Source organism: Onthophagus taurus, chromosome 7, assembly GCF_036711975.1.
Source record: "Onthophagus taurus isolate NC chromosome 7, IU_Otau_3.0, whole genome shotgun sequence".
NCBI classification, from domain to species: domain Eukaryota; kingdom Metazoa; phylum Arthropoda; class Insecta; order Coleoptera; family Scarabaeidae; genus Onthophagus; species Onthophagus taurus.
The window spans coordinates 27,439,765-27,454,585 of NC_091972.1; the positions used below are offsets into that span (position 1 = coordinate 27,439,765).

The window sequence follows — 14,821 nt, forward strand, 5'->3', positions numbered from 1 at the left end:
TATCAGAGCCGCAATTATAACCAGCGTGTGTAGAATAGGTTCGTAAATATCTAAAATACAATACCCAATAGTGTTAATAAAATTTGTTAATAACATTATTTTGTTTTTACAGGTGTACCTTGGTATTGTACGAGGGCAGTACGAGATATGAAAAGTGCTAAGAGGCAGGGCACAAACCGACAGAGGTCGAAGTTTCAACATACATAGATTTAATTTTAGTATAAGTTTAATTTTTAAGATAATTTTTAAGTTCCGCTTTGTCTTATTTGTCATATTATCATAGTCTTGATCGCTCTGTTATAATTTATTCTGCTCGCTAAAATATTGTTCCTTTTCGCTTTGTTTTAATTCTCGTCTTGGTCGCTATGTTACTTTATTCTGCTCGCTAAAATATTGTTCCTTTTCGCTTTGTTTTAATTCTCGTCTTGGTCGCTATGTTACTTTATTCTGCTCGCTAAAATATTGTTCCTTTTCGCTTTGTTTTAATTCTCGTCTTGGTCGCTATGTTACTTTATTCTCCTCGCTAAAATATTGTTCCTTTTCGCTTTGTTTTAATTCTCGTCTTGGTCGCTATGTTACTTTATTCTCCTCGCTAAAATATTGTTCCTTTTCGCTTTGTTTTAATTCTTGTCGTGGTCGCTATGTTACTTTATTCTCCTCGCTAAAATATTGTTCCTTTTCGCTTTGTTTTAATTCTCGTCTTGGTCGCTATGTTACTTTATTCTCCTCGCTAAAATATTGTTCCTTTTCGCTTTGTTTTAATTCTCGTCTTGGTCGCTATGTTACTTTATTCTGCTCGCTAAAATATTGTTCCTTTTCGCTTTGTTTTAATTCTCGTCTTGGTCGTTATGTTATAATTTATTCTGTTCGCTGAAATATTGTTATAATTGATACGAACAAAAAGAAATATTACAGCTTATATCAATTCTATGTTATAATTTATTCTGCTCGCTGAAATATTGTTCTAATTGATACGAACAGAAACAAATAAAAAGAAATATTACAGTTATATATTCCATACAGTTATATAAATAACATTTTATCATTAATTCTGTCTACTGCTCGTTTTTGCTGTAATACTTTTAATTTTAGTCGCTTTGTAGAATTTTTTTATTCTGGCTGTCTTAAATCTATTGTTTGCAATTGCAATTTGTATTCCTAAATTTGTCTAGAAATTTATTTGACTTATGGTATGCTAGAGTTTTTCATGGGTTTTCCTCTAGCCTTGAAGCAAATGCTTTACCATTGTACAAAAACGCCCCCATGAGCATTGAAACGATTAAATGTAAATATTTGTTTATAAATATACATAGATTTGTACTTCTGAAGTTTGTATTTTTATTTAATAACATTTTATTAGTTTTTTTTTAATATCAAGTTCAAAAAATCACTGTTTTCATCTTAAAATTTGTTCAAGTTTTGAGATGAAAATTTTTGATATTTTGGAACTTGTTATTAAAAAAAATTTTAAAGAGTAATGAGATTTATATTCAAACGAGCATTCAAATTCCCGCTCGTATTTATCGATCCACTACACTACCGCCATCTACATCGATTCAATTTATGTGAGAGAGAAAATACCATACGAAGTTTTGATTAGTTAAACAAGGATAGATAGGAGTGCCACTTTTATTAGCCGGAGTCCGGTCTCTGTATACTCTGTGCTATCGAGCCTTAGTGTAGTACGCTTGTTTAATTTTTGGTAAAGTTTGGTCCGGCTTTCCTGGTTCCGCTTTAATCAACATGTGCAGTCGAATTAAATGAAAAAAGAAGGAACAGGATTTCCAGATAAGGTTTGAATATTTTTGTATAGAATCATAATTATTAATAGTTTATTTTCTTGTTTTCGACCTGTTCGCTCGAGTTTTTTTATTATTTTATTTTTTTGACACTAAAGGAGTGTCTCTTACAATATTGACTCAGCCGACTCAATTTTCGTATTATTTTTTTTCTTTTGAGGTTATAATTTTGTTTAAATTCTTTTTTTGAGCAGAATCTTTTTGTAGATTTGTTATATTGTAATACCCCGTAGTTACGCGATAGGTGGGACTGACAGTAGCCGCGTAAATCGAAAATCGTGTAAGTCGAAATTCGATGAATACATATTATAAAATCAAGGATTAATAAACATTAATTTTGTTAAAAAAATGTATGTACAGGGTGGTTCAAATTCGATGTCCGAATGGGCTATCTCGGAAACTGTAAGAGTTAGAAAAAAGCAGCTAACATGTCTAGATCTGACATATTATGAGGGTTAAATTTCGAAAACCTAAAAGCGCTACCGTTAAAAAAACCGCGTAAGACGGGGTCGCGTAAGTCGAGGTTTTACTGTACTAATTTTTTTTGTTTGTTACTATAGACAGTCATTAATTTAACCAGTATAAGACCTTCTGCACACGGAGCTGCTCGTCGTAGACGAGTATTAGACGCAATTGTAGGAAGACGTACGCTTCAGTACATCTCACGTGTTTTTAAATAAAAATCTGCATATGGCGACGCAGCGTCGCGACTTCGTCTAAACATGCGACTCGCAGTGTTGCCAACATGAGGGATATATCCCGATTCGGGAGATTTTTCAGTATTCCTAGAAACAAAGGGATATTCGTCTATTTTGAGAGATTTTTAATTTCTCAAAATTATTATATTATAAAATTTAAATATGTTTTTGTAATTTAACATTTACACTATCTTCTAATTATAAGACGATCAATATTTAGTAATAGCGCCATCTATCAGAGATTTGCCGAACGTAATAAATTTGTCCGAAACAATTCAGGTATTTACCCCATCGAGGTTACTTCATGTTATGTCATATTCAATAATTGATTACGAGAGTAAACTGCGTAGAATCGTAGACTGTGTAGAGTACCGAGTCGGATTGTGTGTACTGTTTAGAGTGTATTGTTTAAAAAAATGGAAGATTCTTCATCAGATACGGAACATTTAGAACCTGCTCAAAAAAAGTTCCACCAAGAAAAAGGAATCAAAGTTTTCCAGGAATGTTGGTTGCAGGATCCCCATTTTAAAAACTAGTTAACAGCGGATAAGAAAAATAGAAATAAAAGCAGGTAGTCGCACTTCCTTTAATCAATAAAATTAAATTAATTATAAAATAATTTATATTTTTGTGTGAACATTATTAAATTTTAGATGTTCCGTTTGTAATGTAGAATTGACATGCGGCAAGAGTGAGTTATTAAGGCATTCTAATAGACAAAAACATCTGAAAAATATGTCCGCGATTAAAACGACAAAACCATTGGCTAATTATTTTGTTAGTAATGATAAAGATATACATGTTGATAATATTAAAAGAGCTGAAATTAAAGTTTCTGTATTTTTCGCGGAGCACAATGTTGCTACCCAAGTTGTGGATCATTTAGTAGCTCTGTTAAAATGTATCAGGAAGTGCGAAACGATGCGCTGTTTTAGCGAAGTTGCAAGATTACTTTAACCAGAGCAAACAAAAATTTTTTTAATTAGCAATTACACGTTGGTTGAGTCGGCACGACTGTGTAGTAAATAATTGGAATGTGTTAGAACATTTCTTTTTGCTAGCAATAACTGAGGATAAATTAAAAAGTGCAGAAACTATCCATAATGACATGAAAAATATGTATTTAAAAGGGTATTTATATTTCATGAAGTATGCTCCAAGTTTTTTAAATTCCCTAAATTCATTATTTCAATCAAATAGTTAGCATATTAGTTCATAAATTACAAGGGCACTGTAATACTTTATTTATACAACTATGCACTAATTATTTAAAACCACATGTCAAACTGAACATTTCTTGCCATTAGATAAGATTAAATTAGGTGGTGAATGTGAAAGCTTTATAAAATCTTTGCCGCTGGACGGTCAACAGGAGATTCGAAAAAATGTTTATCAAGTTTCAAATCGTGTCGAGCGGTTAAGGTTTTTAAAAAGAGTTTATTTTATTTAAATTCAAATTAAATCAAAACAACTTTTAAACTTGAAACTTATTTGTTTTATTTTATTGGAAAATTAACATATGACCCGACGCGCACGGTACAGCGATTAAAAGTAGACTTAATTAATTGTAGTGGTGCATCTAATTATATAGAAGCTACTTATCTCTAACTCCTACTTCTTATTTTATTGCAACCCTACAGGATTGGCGAATGTAACTCCTCCTTGCCTAGATTGAGGATCCTCCTGGATTCTCTTAACTTTAAAATTTTTGCTTTTAAAGAACTTTTTCATGAAATACACAATTAGTACGAAAACAATTATAACAATAATTATATAGAGTATATAACTATGGGTGTTGCCAAAATTTTTAATAGAATTCAATTTTTCTAAATTATTACTGTTAACAAATGTAAGATTCTCCAATTTTAATTTATTTTCATCAAATGTTATATTTAATACATTTTTATTTATAATTGGTATTGATATTGATGGCGTATCCATACTAACAGTATAAAAATTACGAATCATAATATCAGCTATCTTAAAAATACATTGATTTTTTCGATTAATTAAATATGTGCCTTTTAATTTATGAATTTTTATCATTTTATTACAAATTTCTGACATTTCTGTTTCTTTAATTAATACAATTACCGTACCAAATTCATATTCAATTATTTCAAAATCTATTATCATTAAATTTATTAATTTACAATTTTCATTTACAATATTTCTGACTACTAACTGATATTCGCAACTTTGCAAATTTTTACTTTCAATCTGTTGTTTACACAAATACTGTTCTTCAAATAATTTTTCACAAATAGTATTACCAGTAATGTATTTATTTTCGTTTGATGCTATAAACTTAAATTGATTTTCAATTTGAATTAAGGTATCATTGACAATAGTTGGCAATGGATGAATTTCGTAATACTGAAATATTTCATTACTTATCAAAGGTATCTGTAAAATGATCGTGTATTTATCGTTCAGTATCGTTCAATTATATCAACTTGTTCTAGTAATAAATCGAAAGGAAATTTATGGTTATCATCCAAGTGTATTAATTTAATTTCTTCTATCAATTTTGAAGGAGTTATTAATAGAGGGTGTACAATTCTCCTTTTCGCATAATTTAATACGTCTAAGTTCGTTCAAATGTCTTGCTGTCATTTCGTAGCATTCAATAATTTCATTTACATTTTTATCGAGCCATAATAACCCTAATTTATCGTCTAATCTTTTGATTTTATTTATAATCAGATCGAAATTATTTTGAACTTGAATATTAGTTTTATTTACCAATTTTGCCAAATAATGTAAACTATGATCAAGTTTTTCTTGATTTTTATCTAATTTTGTTATCAAATTGTCATACCTTTCTGCATCTGAATCATCAAGGTTGCCTGTAATGGCTTTTATTAATTTCCCTGCTATATTTATTAGTGCTCTTTTATTTCTTTCTTTTAAACTCAAAATTTCCAACTTATCGCGTATTTCATTATGTAATTTAAAAATTAATTCTGCACTTTGGTTGCTAAATCTTACGTCTGAATTAATGAAATTAAAATTAGTGTTTATAGTATTAATAACTTTTCTTAAATCTATTTCTAATACTAATTCCGCGTTTGAATGACTGTTATATGCGATTATTAACTGATGTATAATCGCTCCATTAGAATCTTTCAACCCCATCTGTTGAACAGGGGTTGAACCGGTCGGTTGAACAGGGCTGTTGAACCGGTCGGTTGAACAGGGCTGTTGAACAGGGGTTGAACCGGTCGACCGGTTGAACAGGGGTTGAACCGGTCGGTTGAACAGGGGTTGAACAGGGCTGTTGAACAGGGGTTGAACCGGTCGGTTGAACAGGGGTTGAACCGGTTGAACAGGGGTTGAACCGGTCGGTTGAACAGGGCTGTTGAACAGGGATTGAACCGGTCGGTTGAACAGGGGTTGAACTCAATATCCGCCAACAATTTCAATTTAATTTTAGTGACTTTTAGCATAGCATCCCAAGATAATCTTAGTGGCCTATTGACTCCCTTCAACCCCATCTTAGCGCCCTATTCAACCCCATCTTAGTGCCCTTATTGACCCCCTTCAACCCCATCTTAGTGCCCTATTGACCCCCTTCAACCCCATCTTAGTGCCCTATTGACCCCGTCGACGCCGTATGCTTATCAGCGGAAGTTGCTCCCCCGTGAAATAATATTAATAATAATAATAATACTTACCTTAAAACAGGTTCTCTATTACTGATTGAGGGTAGGAGGAGGAGGAAGAGAAAATCACAAAAAATTAAAGTTAATACATATATTAAAAATTTAAATTAAACATAGTCAAAAAATGATACTATTTTCTACTCAACCTACTTAAATATATTTAAACCATTACGTTTCCGCAATTTTCATCTTTCATCTTACCTAAAACCGCTTTATTTTGCAAGGGGATGTCAAACCGATTATCGAGACTGTAGTTAGATGTATCAAATTTATCTAAATTTAATTTAACATCGTTATACACATCGTCAGACTTAATTAGTACGGTGAAACTGTCGGTATCCATGTAACACAACTGAACGTCCTCGCCGTATTTAGGTTTTAAAAAATCATAATAAAAATCATACATTAATAATTTTGCCAGTTCTAAAACTGTAAAACCAACGTATAGAGGCTTATCGTAGGATACATGAAGACGCTCCATTTGAATTGCCGAAAACGTTTCTGTGAATACTTTAACATTTTTAAAATTTAATTTAGCGATTAAACTCCGAGCTCCAAGTCTAGGTCTACCTGCGGTTTTGCCAGACCTGATATCATCCCAACTGGTTACTAAGCGGATGTCAACTCGCTTATCAACATTTTCCATGGTTTTACCGAAAACTGCGTTGTTCATTAATTTAAAAAAATCCTTTTCAAAATCATTTTTACCCGATTGGCGTAACTCTGTATTTTTATCGATATATGACTTTTCCCCTTAATTTGGAAGGGGATTGTTTAAACGATAAAACTGTATTAACGTTACTTATAATTAATCCGTGCGCAACGGCTTGTTTTAAATTTCTGTAATGAATTACATAATTTGTCTTATCAAATAAATTTGGAATTAATCGTTTATCGCTCTCGCATTTACAGTTAGGGGGGATTAAATTCTCGGCTAAGAAAGGTAGATCATTATGTAGGTTGTGCAAGTGTTCGGGATACGCAATATCCACGTCTAAAATATATCCGAAATCGGAATCATCGGGTATATTATTAAAATCTAAATTTTGAATTTCGTTTTCAGTCAACCATTTAAAGTCGGAAACGGGTAAATATTGAGACATTGCCCACCCATACAAATTGTTAGCGTCTCAATACATTAGAAATTTAGAGGGCGAATTAGCATCATAATTTTCCATATATTTATTATTTGCTTTAGCATGACGTAGTGAGCATTGGGAAATGCCCCCACGGATACCTTTTTTAATGAAATTAACTTGATCAATATCCGTCAACAATTCCAATTTAATTTTAGTGAATTTCAACATGGCATCCCAAGATAGCCCCGGTGCCGTATAATAATGCGCAGGATCTAAACCGTACGTTTTAAAACAAACTTGCCTGAATTTTTCAAATACATCAGCTAATAAAAGAACATCAGTCTTTAAGTACAAGTCGGAATATTGTTTCAAATTTTGACAATTAAATTTTTCCCACACACATTGAGCGTGCAAATATTGCTCATCGCTGATATCTTCTAAATTTAATTTGTTGTAAAACATGCTCTTAGGTGGTAGTGATGTATCATTTAGTTTATCGAAAGAGGTTATATAATTATAGGGAAATATACCCTTTTTCGTTAACAATTTAAAATGTTCCGGGTGTGGAAAGAATTTACGTATATTGCTAAAGTCATATATTTCGAGGTTGCCGGCTAAAGAATCTAATGAAGATGCCATAAATCTAAATGAATCCACAAATCTTAATTTAAAAAAGATATTTTCAACGGGTTTATCTTTATTGATTACTTTATCGACCAACACTCTTTTACTGAAACTGATATATTTTTCTTTATTGTTCGGCAATACATCAAGTCCATCGTCATCCGCATCAGGCATTTCTTTAATAAATAAATGACAATCGTAACCGCTAAAATTATGAAAGAATATTGGAATAAAATTTTGAAGTTTGAAATTTAGATTACAATTTGTATGCGCGGGTCCTCGGTATTTACCGCTAATATGACAATGATCGTGCCCCTTAATCTGGTCAGATGTGAAAGGATTTTGACAAATAAAACAATTTTCAGCCGAATCGAAATTACGTTGCTCATCGGTTGTTAAAAGTATCATTGGTTTTACGGTTTTCAAGTATTTATTATAAATAAATTTAACATCACCGATTAATTTTGTGAGAAAAACTTGAGATGCATCAAGTCCCGTATACGTTTCAAATTTATTAAAACTGCTATCAATAATGGAAACGATATAATAAGCGAAACTGTAGGGTAGATGCATCTCAACTTTTTCAGAAAAAGATTTGGGTGAATTGGGCTCACAAAAGTCGATGGGGTGTAAAATCGATTCGAAGTCAGCATATATAACGAACAGGGTCATCTCTGCGAATTTATAATTATTAAATTCTAAAATATTTTCGGGGGTATATAGGCCGAAACAATTAGGTTTTGATTTTAAATTTTTAGTAGGGATAATTGGTCTGATGTGATTACAATCTTTACTGTGATGTGCGATTAAATTTTCAGCGGATGAAAACCGCGTTAAACACCCATCGCAAAGATGTATAGAGCCGTTACGATTCGTACATTGACTTGAAATTAATCTAGAAAGATGTTTAATTAAAACAAAATGCCCTTTCCCGTTTTCATATAAATAAAGCAAATTTATATGAATATCACGTCTTTGTTTGGTAAAATAAATTGGTCCTTCCACCGTGTATTTACCACTACTACTACTACTACTACTTATCAATTCGTAAACATTAATACTTAAATTATTTAATTTTTCTACATTAATGATATCTTTTAAAGTTATTGGAAATGTAATCCCGCGCAAATTAAGTATTTGACTATAATGAGGGTACTTGTAGTACGATCTTGATGGAGGTTGGTAGGATGAAGAGCCGCCGTCAAACACCACGCTAAACAAGCATCGTCCTCATAGTTTTTAATATTTACGCACGCATGTTTTTCAGCAATTACCTGAGGTAAACGTATATACGATGACTCGAGTATAGGTTCAAATTTATTAATATTAAGCAGGAGGTGAGATACGGAGAAGAAGGCCCACCCAGAGTCGCGTTCTTGAAATTCTTCGCTTTGAGATAAAATTTCCCTACACATCCCAACATACACCTCATGCAAATCCGTACCCACCGAAACAACTTGAAATTTACAATTAAAATTTTTCTCGGACATTAATACGTCTTCATCCCCATTCTCATCATACGCGGCTTTAACATAATTCGCAAAAAACTCAATCTGAACCTTTATAGAGGGACCACATCGATCTAAACTAACCTCAATCATCCGTTTAACAGCTCCTTCTGATCTCGTTAGGAACGATGGTATATCATCATCGGGTAACACGCTTGCGACTCTATAGGTACAAACTCTACCTTTAAAACAGGATTCCAATCTATCGATGTTATCTTCATCTTCCACCGGGGTTGCATGTTCGAATCTTAGATGAGTCCGAAGGTGAATGGTAGATATAAAGTCAACACCGCAAATTGGACATAAATTGGAGGGTTGCTGTTTAGGCGGACTACGCGATGATGTTGATGGCGATGACACATGTTGAACAGTGTCCCCTGATATACTTTTTAAAGGCTTGGAGGGCCGCTGTTTAGGTGGTGGTGGTGGGTGTGATGATGACGCAAGGTGAACCGGACCGGCTGATGTGCTTTGTAAAGGTGGTGGTGGCGCAACACAACGTTGAACATTTAATCCATGGACGCTTCTTAGATGATGTTTTAATTTATCAGATCTTGAAAAACCTTTTTCACAGATATGGCATTTAAAGTTCGATTCCCGCACATCGCCGTGTTTTACGCGTATATGACGGGTAAGATTGCGCTTTAAGGTAAACGCACCGTTACACACTTCGCAAAGAAACATCTTATCGCAAAATTGAATTCCGGTATAAATGTGCGCGCGACAACCGCTAACGTTCAGCTGATAAGCAGCTAGACGTGTGATTAGAGTTATGGTGGTAGGTGAACACTATCACGAGGGGATCACGTGATACGATAGGCGCGGCTGACAATATCACGAGGTGATCACGTGATCAAATAGAAGCTGTTGTAGCGGAGTTTATAAATTCCAAGTATTCCATCACATAAAAATTAATTTCCGATAAATTATTTAAACAGAATTCTTCAATGGACGTCGTGTTATGGATATCATCATCATCATCATCTTCGTCGTCAACTAGCTGTAGGGATTTAATGTATTCCCAAAAATTTAATCCATCCAAAAGGTTCATTTTATAGGTAATTAGCTTCTCCATTGCCAAAATCTTATCGACATCCGTTGAATGAAGTAAAATCGGTATGAATACGCCACTTTCAGAATCCTCAATCACATACGTTAGATACAGGTAATCTTCATCGTCAAATTCAATCTTTAGATTACCCTCGGCCAATGGTAGTGTCTGTAAGGAAACCTCTACCTTGAAACGTATCAGTTTAAGGGTAGAAATTAGGTGCTCCCAATCTTGACGTAAAAATGTAATTTGATGTGACTGAGATTCCAAACCTTTACATGTTCTTACTACGAACTTTACACAGGTTGTACCCCCTCTAGCGACGCTAATCCCAACTTTAATGTTGAAAGATTCTCTTGAAAATTGCGTTTCCCCGATAAATTTAGTCTCCTTTTTTATTACTTTAAGATACCGTTTCCACTGCGTACCGACTGAATTTAAATGTATGCAGCGAGTACGTATAATTAATTACCCCCTCCCCATCACAATAATTTACGGGAATTGAGGGATTGGTCGAAATTATTGCGGAGAGGAGGGATGGATTCAATTGGCAGTTGAAAATATCCCTGCAATTTACGTAACCCTTCCGTCATTGTTGTTGTTGTGTATCCCATTTGATGACGATGATGAAAACCGCTCACATTACCATTTAAATATCCAAATGCTTTGAGATATTTATAGATTTCCATATCCCTATCGTATACCAAATCTTGCATTAAAATTAGGGTTGGAAGCATCCAGAGCGTATATATTAAAATAACTCTCGCAATGTACATGTTTGCGTGATGGAGGTTAGACAGTGAATGTGTGAAGGATGTATAAGGATTCAAAAATAAATACAATAAATAAAAGTTAATATATGTATTATAAAAATTTAACAAATTCTTATATAACACGTCTATGTAAATTACATAAAAAATTCTTTAAAATTATGGCGTTATTTTGCGAGCAAACTGCGGGAGCATCATTGTGGAACCAGCATGGATTGGAAGTTGCCGTCAATTTAGTATCTTCTTCAACCTCCTTCTCGGAAAACTCCGAGGCAATATCCCTGACCGTTAAATTCCGATGACATCGGAACCGATAATAGGGTCTGCTTTCCAAAAACTCCCTCTTCTGGCTGCCCTTCACATACACCTCATCATAGAACGACAGTATATCACCAGTAAATTTAACCCCATCGACAGATCCATCCATCCTCCAATGTACGATAGTTTATGGTGATTTCGCTCTAAATACCTGGCGGAACGTTGATCTTGAACCGATAAGCATCGAAAGGGTCTGTCGGCCTTGAAGTGGAGATATACGGCGATGATCAGGTCCAGAAGCGTGAATTCTTTAACTATGAATTCAGAGTCAATATAAAACCCCTGAATATCAACTACCGCTCTACGTGACTCCATAACTCAGACTATGACGTGCGATCGAAATTGATTCAATTAATAACGATTGAGACCTCCCCACTCAACGGTTTATGGGTATACATAGATTCCTGTATTAGGATACAGTATGACTTCGTGACCGACGGTCGCGTACCTCGAAATCTTCAAACCGACCAGGGCAAAGAATTCTACAACAGCCACTTTAAGCGGTTAATGTCGGATTTTAAAATTAATCATTTTTCAACGTATAGCGTTATGAGAGCGTCGATGGCTGAACGTGTAATTCGAACCGTTAAACAGAGGATATACAAGTTCTTCAGTCTATATGGAAATCATAAATGGGTTGGGTTGGGTTGGGTTGGGTGCACCTATTAAAAGATATAACATCTCGATATAACAGTACGAAACATTCGACTACGAAAATGAAGCCATCGGAAATAAATTCGAAATCCGTAGAGAAAACACTTCTCGATACGGTGTACAATCATATTAAAATTGCTGGTAGAGGAAAGTTTAGAGTTGGAGATACCGTTCGTATCAGTAAATATAAACATGTGTTTGATAAAGGATATCTACCCAACTGGACCGCTGAATTGTTTAAAATCGTTAAAGTGAAAATAACAGATCCAATTTCATATTTATTGGAGGACGTGCGTGGCCAGCCGATTAAAGGTGCTTTTTACGAATTCGAACTTCAAAGGACCGCTCAACCCAACGTTTACCTCGTTGAAAAGGTGTTGAAAAGGAAGAAGGATAAGTTGTACGTAAAATGGTTGGGATTCGATTCATCGCATAATTCTTGGATATCAAATAAAGATATATCATAAAATTTCTCTATATCGTTGTGAATTATTTTTTAAATAAAATTTAATTTTTAAACATCTATTTTATGGAATTTTACTCGAGTTTCCTTTTCCTTAAGTAACCACATTTGATAAGGGTTTGCTGCATAAGAACGTTGCAGCCAAGTTCTTTCCTTAGGAAAACAAACACTTGATAAGGGTATACTGTAAAGGGTATAAAGCCCTATGCAATACCGTTTTACCGCATTTTCTCTTATACAATGTATAATAAAAGAGGTGAGCTCTAAATTGTTAAAGTTTAGTTTAAGTTTTGAGTTTAAAATTCATATTTTTTTTTTTTCAGTCAAAATAATAATAAAGGAGTTAGCGGGGAGGCTTCTACTTCCCCATTTAAAAGTAAGTCTCCCTTCGGGGTTTAATTTCATTGATTTAATTCATTTCTATCTTTAATTTTAGAAGGTGCCAAAAACGATTTTCGCGTCGAGGCTGCTACCTCGATACAAGTGTCCGAGGGGTTATACGTCCCTCGGACCAGGATTATTTTATAAAGATATGGAGACGTATGTCTCCATATTATATAAATTAGAAAGTGTGTTTAATCTTTTTACATTGTTATTATATTTATATTAATTTTCATTTTTTAATTTATTTAGATTAAAATGCCCTGACCTGAATTTAATTTGTTTTATTTATCAAATTTCCATACCCTACATATAACATTATTTAAAAATAGTAGTTTCGGTTTACACTAAATCTACAAACATGTTCTTAATGATACTTTTGTATACTATTATAATATCCTTATTTGAAATGGTTTAATAACGAGCTACTTCTACTATTAAGAATTTGTAACCATGCATTTATCAGCTAAAAATCGATGAATCACTTCAGAACATTCTACTCTTAAATTTAATTTAAAATTTGGGCGCTTCAAGCAGAACTCGCACCACATTTCCTCGCTTTCCACTAACTCTATTAATTCATTCTTAAAGATACTTTTATGTTCCGTTCTAATGTTCCCTCGATTTTTTTGGTGATTGTATCGAAATCCGTCTTTAGTTTCTAAAACATCCATTTCTATTAGAAGCAAATGCGTTTCAATTTCTCTTTTATTAATATAGATGTTTAAAATTCTTTTGTTTTCTTTCACTTCTTCTTGTACTTCAGTTGGTTTCTCATGTAGATAGATAAAAAGTTGATTATTTTTATTGTCTATTGGTTCTTCAGTAATTGGAATTGTGTTAATTATTTCGGAATTTTGATTGCTATTTAAACTTTCATTATCATCATCTAAGTTTATTGATCCGTTGTTTGCCAAAATACTTTCATTATCAATGTGATTTATTTGGATTCTACTTAGTGCATCTGCATTAACGTTCATTTTACCTTTTTTTGTATACGACTTTGTAGTTAAATTCCTGGAGATAAATCTTCCAACGTTGTAACTTGAGGTTATTGTCTTTTAAATTATGTATCCACAATAGAGGTCGATGGTCGGTTACAAGAGTGAATTCTGTTCCATAGATATACGGACGGAACTGCTTACAAGCATAAACGACTGACAATAGTTCTTTCTCTTCAGTAGAATATTTTAATTCTGTTTTAGATAGGGTTCTACTTGCGTAAGCTATTGGTTTGTCTTTGCCAATTGTTCCTTGACTTAGCACGGCTCCAATTGCGACGTTGCTTGCATCTGTGGTGATTATGAATGGTCTTGTAAAATCAGGATATTGTAAAATGGGATCGTTGCACAATAAATTTTTACACATTTCGAAACAATTTTTATATTCGGATGTGAATTCAATTTCTTTATCCTTGGCCAAATATTGTGTTATTGGTTTTAATAATTTCGCATAGTTTTTAATGAATTTTCGATAATATCCCAATAACCCAGTGAATGATTTTATTTCACGTTTAGTTCTTGGTAAGGGAAATTTTTGTATTGCTTCGATTTTCGAAGGATCAGGTTTTATTCCTTTTTCGGTTATTAAGTGTCCCAAATACTTGATCTCCTTTTTTAAGAAATCACACTTGTCTAAAGATATCTTAACTCCATTCTGCTTTAGTCTTTCAAATACCTTTTGCAACCGTACTTTGTGTTCTTGCAATGAGGTACTGAATATAATAATATCGTCAAGATACACGTGACATATATCCTCGGTGAGTCCTCGTAACATACTGTTCATCGTCCTTTGGAAGGTTGAGGGTGCGT

The 14,821-nt window shown here is 33.4% G+C and overlaps 2 long non-coding RNA genes across 2 annotated transcripts in view; both read left to right on the forward strand.

Annotated features, from left to right (window-relative positions):
• Positions 1 to 14,821, forward strand: part of LOC139430358 (uncharacterized) — a 136,109-nt gene that overhangs the window by 72,725 nt on the left and 48,563 nt on the right. The gene's annotated exons all lie outside the window — the stretch shown is intronic.
• Positions 1,677 to 13,283, forward strand: LOC139430552 (uncharacterized). The gene is made up of 3 exons (XR_011640956.1): positions 1,677 to 1,793; positions 12,953 to 13,005; positions 13,066 to 13,283. It is a non-coding gene; the product is annotated as an uncharacterized lncRNA (long non-coding RNA).